We start from the raw sequence: 10,212 nt of genomic DNA, 5'->3' as shown, positions 1-10,212 counted from the left end.
AAAAAAAACACTTCAAGCTTTGCGTGAATTCTTTCAGGTTTGACAACATCCTTTCAATCAGTCACCAGATGACAGGTTTACCAGTCAAACCGTAACACCAGCTGCTCTGAGCACTCAAAGATCACCATGAGATGCAGGAGAAGGACCAGGGGACACGTATGAACTGTTTCAGGATGTTGGCTGAAATGCGGTCACGAGATAACGCAATCTTTTACGAGTGCTCAGTGTCAACAAAGTTTAGCAGTTTTCGCGCTCCTCAAGATACGAGAGAAGGAACAAGACACACGTTGCAACTGTTTCAGGACGTCCAACAGTCGTTTGCATGAGCGTGTGCATCAGGTCACGCCGTTCGTTCAACACATACACACAGTTTGCTAATTAAGGCTGAATGAAGTCAATCAGCGATCCCGTCTCACACATTAGCCGCTCACGCTAACCTCATTAGCTGTGTTGTCGTCACACTTTCTCAGATGAGAGCGAGCTCAGCAAACAAACTGAGCGCAGCAGCAGGAGAGCGGTTTAGCTAGCTAGCTAGCAAAGAAACAAAGCAGCTAATGGACATCTGTAATCTTTTTTGAATTTCTTTTTTTTTGCATCTCTTTCAACATAATCGTATCTTTTTTAAAGAGTCTTTGGAGAGGCTGAAACTTTTGATCGTAGATCGTCGAGATCACTATGTGCGCCCATTACAAGACAAAACATGTAGTCTGTAATGGTAGCATCAGAACAACGTATAATATTAATATTAGCCTAACGAGTGTATCATAGTTTATCATGTTTTCCTGCAGTCTGTGTCTTCTCCTCACCCTCCGTTCTCTTTTCTTTTCAGGTGTTTTGATGTCGGAGCTGGTGGTTCTTGATCAATGGTTCACGGCTCAACTAGTCTAGAACACTCTGATGGTCTATCCTTCTATCCTATTCTGTTTGTCCTTCTGTTCACTAACCACAACCAGTCAAAGCAGATGTTCTCCACCTCTGAACCTGGTTTTAACAGAGATTTATTCCTGTGAAAAAATGGGGAGTTTTTTCTTCCCACTGTCGCTAAATGCTTGTTGATGTGGACTTCATATTTTGTTAAATGAGATGAATTTGTTGTAATCTGTGCTATATACAGTAAATAAAATTGAGAGGAAAAAAAGAGAAAAAAGGAAAGTAACAAGTTAGGATGAACTACGACCGGGCCCACGGAACGTCTCAGCGCCGAATAGCATGTACCACGTTCCCGAGAATTCAGTCAAATGAATCGGTTCCACTGAGTAAAAAAATGGGGCCCCTGGCACCCCTTGGCACATACAGGGTAATGGGCCCCATTTATATATTGGTATGTGCCAATGATTTGGTACCAACAACTGTCGCAACATTTGACTCGTAAATAAATGAGAAATCGACTTTCTTTTTTTTTCTTTTGGGGTCCCTTGGGCCCCCCCTGAGCCCCAAATCAAAATTCGGGCTCTGAGCATCGATAGATAGATTATAGCTACCACATTTCAGCCTGATCTGTTCAAAAATAACCAGCCTCAGAAACCTTGAGTTTGTGTTTGATCAGTCCATGTCTTTGGAGGGTCACTGTCATCTACTGACTAAAAACTGTTTTCACCACCTGAGAAATATCTCTAAAGTGAGGCATCTATTATTAAAATCAGATCAGAACTGGTCATACATGCTATTATATCATCTCATATTGACTATTGTAATTCTGTTTTTACTTGTTTTAATAAGTCGACCCTAAACAGACTCCAGATCGTTCAGAACGCTGCTGCCAGACTTTTAACTGGTGCTTCTAGAACATCCCACATCACCCACATTCTTGCTACTCTGCACTGGCTTCCAGTGAAGTTTCGAATAGAATATAAAATATTAGTTCTCACGTTCCGAGCGTTACATGGTCAGGCCCCTAAATATATCTCATACTTGTTGTACCCCTACTCATCAGGGCGATGTCTTCGGTCTTCAGGTCAGGGTCTCCTAAAGACCCCAAAAAATAAATGTAAAACCAGAGGAGACCTGGTGTTCCAGGCTGTAGCTCCCAGACTCTGGAATAACCTGCACCAGTCTCTCAGGGAGCTCAACAGTGTGGTCACTTTTAAAAACTGTTGAAGACTACACTTTACAGTAAAGCTTTTAGTTACTGGATTTTAATTTTAATTTGTCCTTTAATGTTGCTGTTCTTATGATATTTATGCATCCATGTTTTATTATTCTATTATGATGTTGCACTTGTACTTTTACCACAACTCTGTACAGCACTTTGTGATTTTATCTGTAAAAAGCACTTTATAAATAAATTACTTACTTACAAATAACAGAGGAGTAGTGATTTAAACTAGTGTACACAACAACAACAACAACAACAACAACAACAACAACAACAACAACATCAACATCAACATCAACATCAACATCAACAACAACATCAACATCAACATCAACAACAACATCAACATCAACAACAACATCAACATCAACAACAACAACAACAACAACAACAACAACAACCAGAACAAAGTCAGGGCGTTTAGAGTCCGGTAGAAAAAGAGAAAAGACATAATGGAAGAAGAAGAGAGAACAAAAGGAGAGAGGATGAGGAAAAAAGAGAGAGAAAAATAAAAGGTAAAAGAGAAAAAGAAGTCTGTTATCTTTTCACATGGTTTAGGATCACTGTTTGTTTGTCTCCACTCAGGTGTGCCCACTCTCCTCCATCGTCTTCCCTCCATTCTCTAAAGGAGTGGGCGTGTCACGTTTTCTATTGGTCCCATTAGTCCAGAGGTGCCCACATTTTTTTCGTTGGAGGGCCAAAAATTAATCTCAGTAGAGGGCCACGGCCAAAACTAAACATTCATGTTCCAGTGCATGAAATTAGATATGCCAATAAAGTGCAAAGTTAACACTTAAAGTCGTTTTGAAAGTGAACAACACTTTTTTTATTGTGTTTCATGGCATAAAATCTAAATGTCTTCAAATACATTTAGTGTGATACAAATTCAACAAAATATGACACAACATACTCCACCTATACAATCAAACACTACATTTTCCCTGCCTTGAAAAATCCTTAAAAACTTGAGAAATCAATGACCTCAGCTTTATTATTATTAATGATAATAATAAATCACTTTTATATAGTGCTTTTCAAAGAAAACTCCAAGACGCTTTACATGAAGGTTTAGATTTTTTTCTTCTTATAAATCGCTGTACTGTATTACTTAATTTTTTTTATATTTTAAAAAATACCAAAACTTTGGCTCGTGGGCCCCAAATTGGACGACCATGCGTTAGTCACTCTTGGTTTGTTTATTGTTTTTATGGTTTAATTTGTTCTTTATGTTGGTTTTTGTTTGCACTTTAAAGTCCATGTAAAACAAATTCATTTTCTTCTAAACGCATTAAATAGGTCATAAATGTTTTCCTTAAAACATGTAAAAAGCCATTTATGATTTATAATGTAACTATGGAGCTAGGCTTCACAAACTGTTTTAAATTTCTGTGTTCAGGATTTAATGGGCGGGTCAGAAATCATAGGTGTGTTATGTAACATAGCCATCATTAGCATTAACCCGACCCTGCTGCTGAAGCACACCAGGCCTCCAGCGGGCACATTTTGGCCACGAGCTGAAAACAAACCACATATTCAGACTCAGGGGAATAAAACGCATCCGCTGGTGCCACATTTTCAATGAAATTAGCACCGTGATTGTGTGTTTCGCCTCTAACGGGCGCAGTTCTGACTCCAGGAGAGATGCACGTATTCCGACTCGGGCGGAGCAGACCTTTCTGCTGACACCACGTTTGGCCCAATCCAAGTACTTTTGGAAAACCAATGGGAGAAGCACTATCAACGCTGGAGCCACTTTCACACTGCTCTCTCCCATAGACACAGTACACGGAGGCATCTCTAACTGACACGCCCCCAGCATCTCAGAGCAGAGAGAAAAGCTTGTTTTTCCATGATTTTCATACCTCATGTTTTCAACTTTCATATTTGGCTCAGTGGTCAATGACACATGTTTCTGTGGTGTGACAAACACATTTATTTCTGCTTTACACAGACTTTAATGACTGTATGTAGCTCACTGCTTCAACCTGACAAATGAAACCAATCAAATCAGTAAAACCAGTAAAAAGGTTGTTTTTTATATATACCAGTGAATGACGACGTGGGTGAAATAAGAATTTCAAACTGGAACGTTGGAGGGAAAATCACACAAATGGAGACATTTATTGAATTTTTTGTGATTTTGCCCCCTCGTCCCCCCCTTGCCCTCTGCTGCTGCACCCCCTGCAACCCCGGCCAACCCCCCCCCCCACGCCCGTTCAGCCCCACAGCTCATTGTACCAAAGGAGATTTTCTCCATTGAAGCCCAGTCTCTTAGGAAACCCCAGCGCTGCATAAAATGAGGAGAGGGAGCGGGCGAGAGACAGGCTTTTAGAATGGGAGAGAGAGAGAGGGCGGGGAGGTGGAGCGAGCGAGGGTGGGGGGGTTGGATGAGGAAATGTAAAAAGCTGAGGGACAGAGAGGGATTGAAGAGATGGATCTGAGATGTGAGGAGGAAGCTGTTGCAACCTCAGGAGAACCTGAGTCTGGAACCAGGACGGGGGTCCCAGAGAGTCCACCTGCTGCACAAACCCAACACACCCAAAAAAACGTCTCCGCTTCCTCCACATTCTGTGAGTTTTCTCCACTCGTCGCTTTTCTTCCTTTCTCCACTTGTACAAACTTTGCTGAATGTTGAATGTGTTTCTAAGTCTTTTCTTTGTGTCCATGGAAAACGTTCTGAGATGGTTTTAGAGAGAAAAGTTCCAGGATTGGTCCGAGTCGGTCCCTCTCATCCAATGAATGAAACCAACCAGTTTCCCTCACTTTTTAAAAAGAGGACGAGTGTTCAGAACGTGTTAACTCCACTCTTCTTCTCCTTCTTCTTCTTCTTGATCATTTCCCTCTTTTTTACAAACTCTAACGTGAGCAGGAGGTCATGGGGGCCGTCCTTTGTGCGTGTGCACCCTCCTGCACCTCAATGGATCAGTCAGACAGATGGACTCCAGGGCTTTGGAGCTCATTTCTTTCTTCACTTTTTGTTCAGGAACTCCTCCCTGATGCAGAAGAAGAAGAAAAAGAAGAAGAAGAGATAACTTCACGCACAAACTTCACGCTTCGTTTCTCCTCACGTGTCAGTTTTCCCTCCTGTTTTTCGCAGCTCGTGCTTCTTCTCTTGACCTTTTCAGACTTTGGCGAAGCTTCTTTCTACTTTGGTGGAGTTTCTTCGTTGTTAGAAACTGTACAGGTGCAGAAACGTTCATGTGTGAGATTCGCTCTTTGCTGTCCCCCCCGCCCCCCCGCCCTCCCCGTGCTTTTCAAAGATCATACTTCTTCTCTCCACCTTTTTAGACTTTGTTGGAGCTTCTCCGTGCTTTGGTTTTATTGAACAACCAAAGTCACTTCCATGTTCGCGGCTTATAGAAACTGAACAGGTGCAGAAACTTTAACGTGTGCGTGATTCGCTTCTTGCTGTTTTCTCTCGTGCGTTCCTTCCTCTCGCCTCTCCTCGGCCGGGGCCCGTGCAGCGTGCACAGAGACACGGTGAGGGGAGGACCGGCCGTCCTTTGTGCGTTCACACACACACACGCACACACACACACACATACACACACACACAGCAGCATGAATAGAGAAGGCCTCACATCGTTTGGATAACGACAGGCTTCCCGCAGAAAGAGAAAACGCCTCACGGAGCGAATCAGATAAAGAGAAAATGTAGCGTTAGGCAAATCAGATTAGTGCGAGTAACCCCCCCCCTTTACCAAGGCCTCACACTCTGAAACTGTGTGTGTGTGTGTGTGTGTGTGTGTGTGTGTGTGTGTGTGTGTGTGTGTGTGTGTGTGTGTGTGTGTGTGTGTGTGTGTGTGTGTGTGTGTGTGTGTGTGCGTGTGTGTGTGTGTGTGATAATGCAATCCACCGCTGTGCTGAGTTATCATCTCAGGCCTTTGTTGCCTTTGATCTCGTCTCCTTTTGTGCGAGGTCACGTCTCGGCCTCCTTTTTAAAGAGGGCGACCTCTCCGTTAATCACAGCCTTCCCGCGCCTTCTTCCTCCTCCTCCTCCTCCTTCTCCTGAATTGGACCCACAGCGGAGGTCCGGAGCTGATTGTCCAAACGCAATTCTTGCGTCTGTTTAGCAAAAACCAGGAGTTGTGGATGGACATCACGCTGCTGGCCTCCGAGAAGCAACGATGGGATAAAGAGCAGTGTCATCAGCATACAGTGTGTGTGTGTATGTTATGGGGGCGGTTTTTACTCCTGACGTCTTTAAAATCCTGATGTTTTCAAACAGAACTCCGAACTTCTTCCCATTTCTGCAGGTTTCTTTGCTTTAAAGAGGATTAGCTGCTGTTTGCGTAGCCACTGCAATTGGTGGAAGGAAGCCAAACAGGAAGTGAGAGGAAGTTTAATTCATTTATTTGGCACAGGAGCAAAGTTAGCTTGCAGCGCTAATAGTCTGAAGCCTACTATGGTTTTACATTTATATTTCTTTTAATACACTATTAATTTATTGAACAAAATCATATGAAAAACAAATTGGGGTTGATTTATGTCATTATTTGAATTATAATGATAAAATTAATCGATAATGATTTTTCATGTATTAATTTTTTTCTAATTATTAATTTGATTGTACATTTTATTTATTCACCATATTTATTTTAGTTGAATTAAATTATTTGGATAAAGTTTTGTTTGGAGAGACCCTTTAATGCATTTTACTTTGAACAAGTGTGTGTGTGTTTGTGTGTGTGTGTGTGTGTGTGTGTGTGTGTGTGTGTGTGTGTGTGTGTGTGTGTGTGTGTGTGTGTGTGTGTGTGTGTGTGCGTGCGTGTGCCATTTTTTGGAGGGAAAAGAGGAGCACAAACCCTAAAATTGTCCGGTAGCCTCACAGCACTAGTGTCGTATATGGGTGAGATTTATAGATGAAAACCACAGGAAGCGACAGATCAGTGTGAAAAATATGAACAGAAAGAGAGAGAGAGTAAAAGAGAGAGAGAGTGCAGGGTGAGGGAGAGGGCGAGCGAGGGGCCATTAATATGCTAATAGATTGAGTGAATGCACAACAGGCAGCACTGACCAGGCTAATCACTGCTGGACACACACTGAGACTAATCCCCCCCCCCACCCCACACACACACACACACACACACACACACACACACACACACAAACGTCCATATCATACCTCAGATTCTGATCCTGGACAAGCCCCCAAATATAAAACGCCAGAGGTGTAAAGAGTAGTGTTATATTCTACTCAAGTAGAAATACTGTTATTTTAAGTCATACATAAAATACTCAAGTACAAGTAAAAAATAGCTCAATTAAATAATACTCAAAGTACATGTAACTAGTTACTTTAACCCCACATTATTATTATTAAAGAGGGCTTTCGCCTTTAATTGGCCATGTAATGTTAGTACATTATTGGAATTTGTCTTCTGCACTTAACCCATCCCTGAGGATGTTTATTGTTGGTAATAAATCTTGGTACGGTTCCCTTACGTACAGTGAACATCTCATGTAGAAACTTCAAAAGGAAGAGACACAATCTACCACAATTTCCACAAATCTGTATAAAATAAAAGGTCTGTCAAAATGTACAATTGTTTTTTTAAATAAAATAACACCAATTAATTCAATTCAAAATAAAATAATTTTTAGGCTCTAAGTATAGAAACATTTATGAACTCTAAAACTCAGAAAATAACATCCATTCAATGCTGTTTTGGTGTCATATATTACGTTTAATCTGATTGGTCAGCTATGGTCATTTCATTATTTGTAGTTTCACAATCATTTTAAAACTACAAATAATAATTTACTCAGTAATGGTTTGGTGTAAAATGTAATTAATTACTTTACTTATTTTAAAACGTACTTAAGTACAAGTAAAATGACTGATTTAGACATATACTCAAAAAACTACATGTACCCATAAAAGCAACTCAATTACAGTAACGTGAGAACTTGTAATTCATTACTTTCACCTCTTTCTGCTCAGAATATCAGAAAACACAAGGTTTACTTGTGATTTACTCACGATTAGGTCACAACTAATCCCTGTGTGTCATTGTAAATTCATGAACAACTCGTTGCGAATAATTCACGTATGAATCACAATTCGGTCACTGTTTGAAATTGATGTTCAGTTGCTATTAATTCATTATTAATTCATTCATTATTAATTTGCCTAATTAAACCTCAATCAACTCGAGATTAAGTCCAGATTATTCCCTTTTAAATCATGATTGATTAAACTATTACTGGAATTAAATGTTAAATATTCATTCTAAATCTAAATGTGAACTGTTAAGCATTAAATATAAACATTAATGTTAAATCTAGATGTTATGGGTGAAACTAATTATTTAGCTAATATGCAAATTCTCCCAAAAGTAACAAAAAAAAAAGGTAAATGACGCAAACAAGAGTCAGATTTAACATTTAGATTTAGATTAAATATCTAACATTTAAATTTAGATTAAATATTTAACATTTAAATTTAGATTTAATATTTAGATTCATATTCAATAATTAGATTTAGATTTCATATTCAATATTTAGATTTCATATTCAATATTTAGATTTCATATTCAATATTTAGATTTAGATTTCATATTCAATATTTAGATTATACATTTAGATTTAACATTTCATATTTAACATTTACATTTAGATTTAGACTGACATTTCATTGGTATAACATTTTTACGAAAAAAGTAAATACCAAATTTCACAAATATTGCAGTAAATCTGGTCAAAAGTAACAGAAAAAACATACATACATTTTTTTCAAACATGGTTTGTTGCTTAATGTTATAAAAAGTTGCTGTTTATTTTAACTTTACAATCAGCGTCCCATAAAACTGAGCTTGAATTTGTTGTGTTTCAGGTGAACTCATCGATGGATGAATGGATGGATGGATGAATGGATGATGGATGGATGGATGGATGGATGGATGGATGGATGGTCAACGCTCACATTGAGCCTCACAGAAGGATTTCTGCCTAAAACAAAATAAACTGTTTAATTATGAGAATAAATCGCTGTGTCGCTGTGTTTCTTTCAGTGGAATTGTTTCTGGTAGAACGTTTACATCCTCACATGTGGACTTTATTGTTCTTATATGATGGTGGAATGATAAACAATCACTGTAATAAGTAAAAGGTAAAACAAATATCAATTCAATTCATTTCTTGGTGATTTCCTGCCTCAAAAAAGCTAGAACTTCAATTCAGATTTATATTTATTTTTTTTAATTATTCATATTTGACAACATGTCTAATGTAGAGAAAAATTAAAACAAGAAAAATAACAGAGAGGCTTTAAAATCACAATAAGATTTCCAGTCCTCATTGCCTCATGTAAATGAGTTTTAAATGTGACTTTTACTGTTTTTCTTTCACATACACCATCATTTTTGCTGTTTTCTGAATTCATTTTCAGCATAAAACAATGTTCCCACCATCACATCATATGAAATATTAATAATCGTGTAGACCAAGAACTAACATCCACAAGTTCCAACCAGGTAAGAATTCAAAGAGCTTTTATTTTGAAGAATGTTCTCCTGCTGAATAGTAAGTGTCACCAAACGAAGAAAAAAAGAACAAAAAGGCAACTTTATTTAACGGTAAAAAAGTTCAAGACTAAAAATAAAAGTACAATGAAAAAAATGGTTCTCAACCATGGGGTCAGGACCCCATTTGGGGTCACGAGGCACTGGGAGGGTGTCGCCAGATTCCTTAAAAAAACTAAATAACTTTTGCTCCATTTTTTGTGGTTTTTAAAATCCCATTTCACCACCTTTTCCACTGTTTTTAGTCACTTTGAACCATTTTATTAGTGATTAAAACCAGGATTTCCATCTTTAAGATGACTATAATAATAATAATAATAATAATAATAAATGTTCCTGGATAACAGTGGATATTATTCAGATGAATAAATAAATGTGGTTATCACAGATTCATAGAACAATGGACCATCATTTTACTGACTTTATGGATGGACCCCAAAAATCTCTCCTTTATTCCCCTTTATAGATGTAAACACACATGGAATAAAAGTAAAACCCAAATGATTATTATGTAAAACTCACAAAGCAATATCAGAATCAGAAATACTTTAATACTCCCAGGGGGAAATTATTTTCATTACAGCTCCAGATATA

Source organism: Gouania willdenowi, unplaced genomic scaffold (assembly GCF_900634775.1).
Source record: "Gouania willdenowi unplaced genomic scaffold, fGouWil2.1 scaffold_85_arrow_ctg1, whole genome shotgun sequence".
Classification (NCBI taxonomy): Eukaryota; Metazoa; Chordata; class Actinopteri; order Blenniiformes; family Gobiesocidae; genus Gouania; species Gouania willdenowi.
This window is presented reverse-complemented; position numbering follows the sequence as displayed.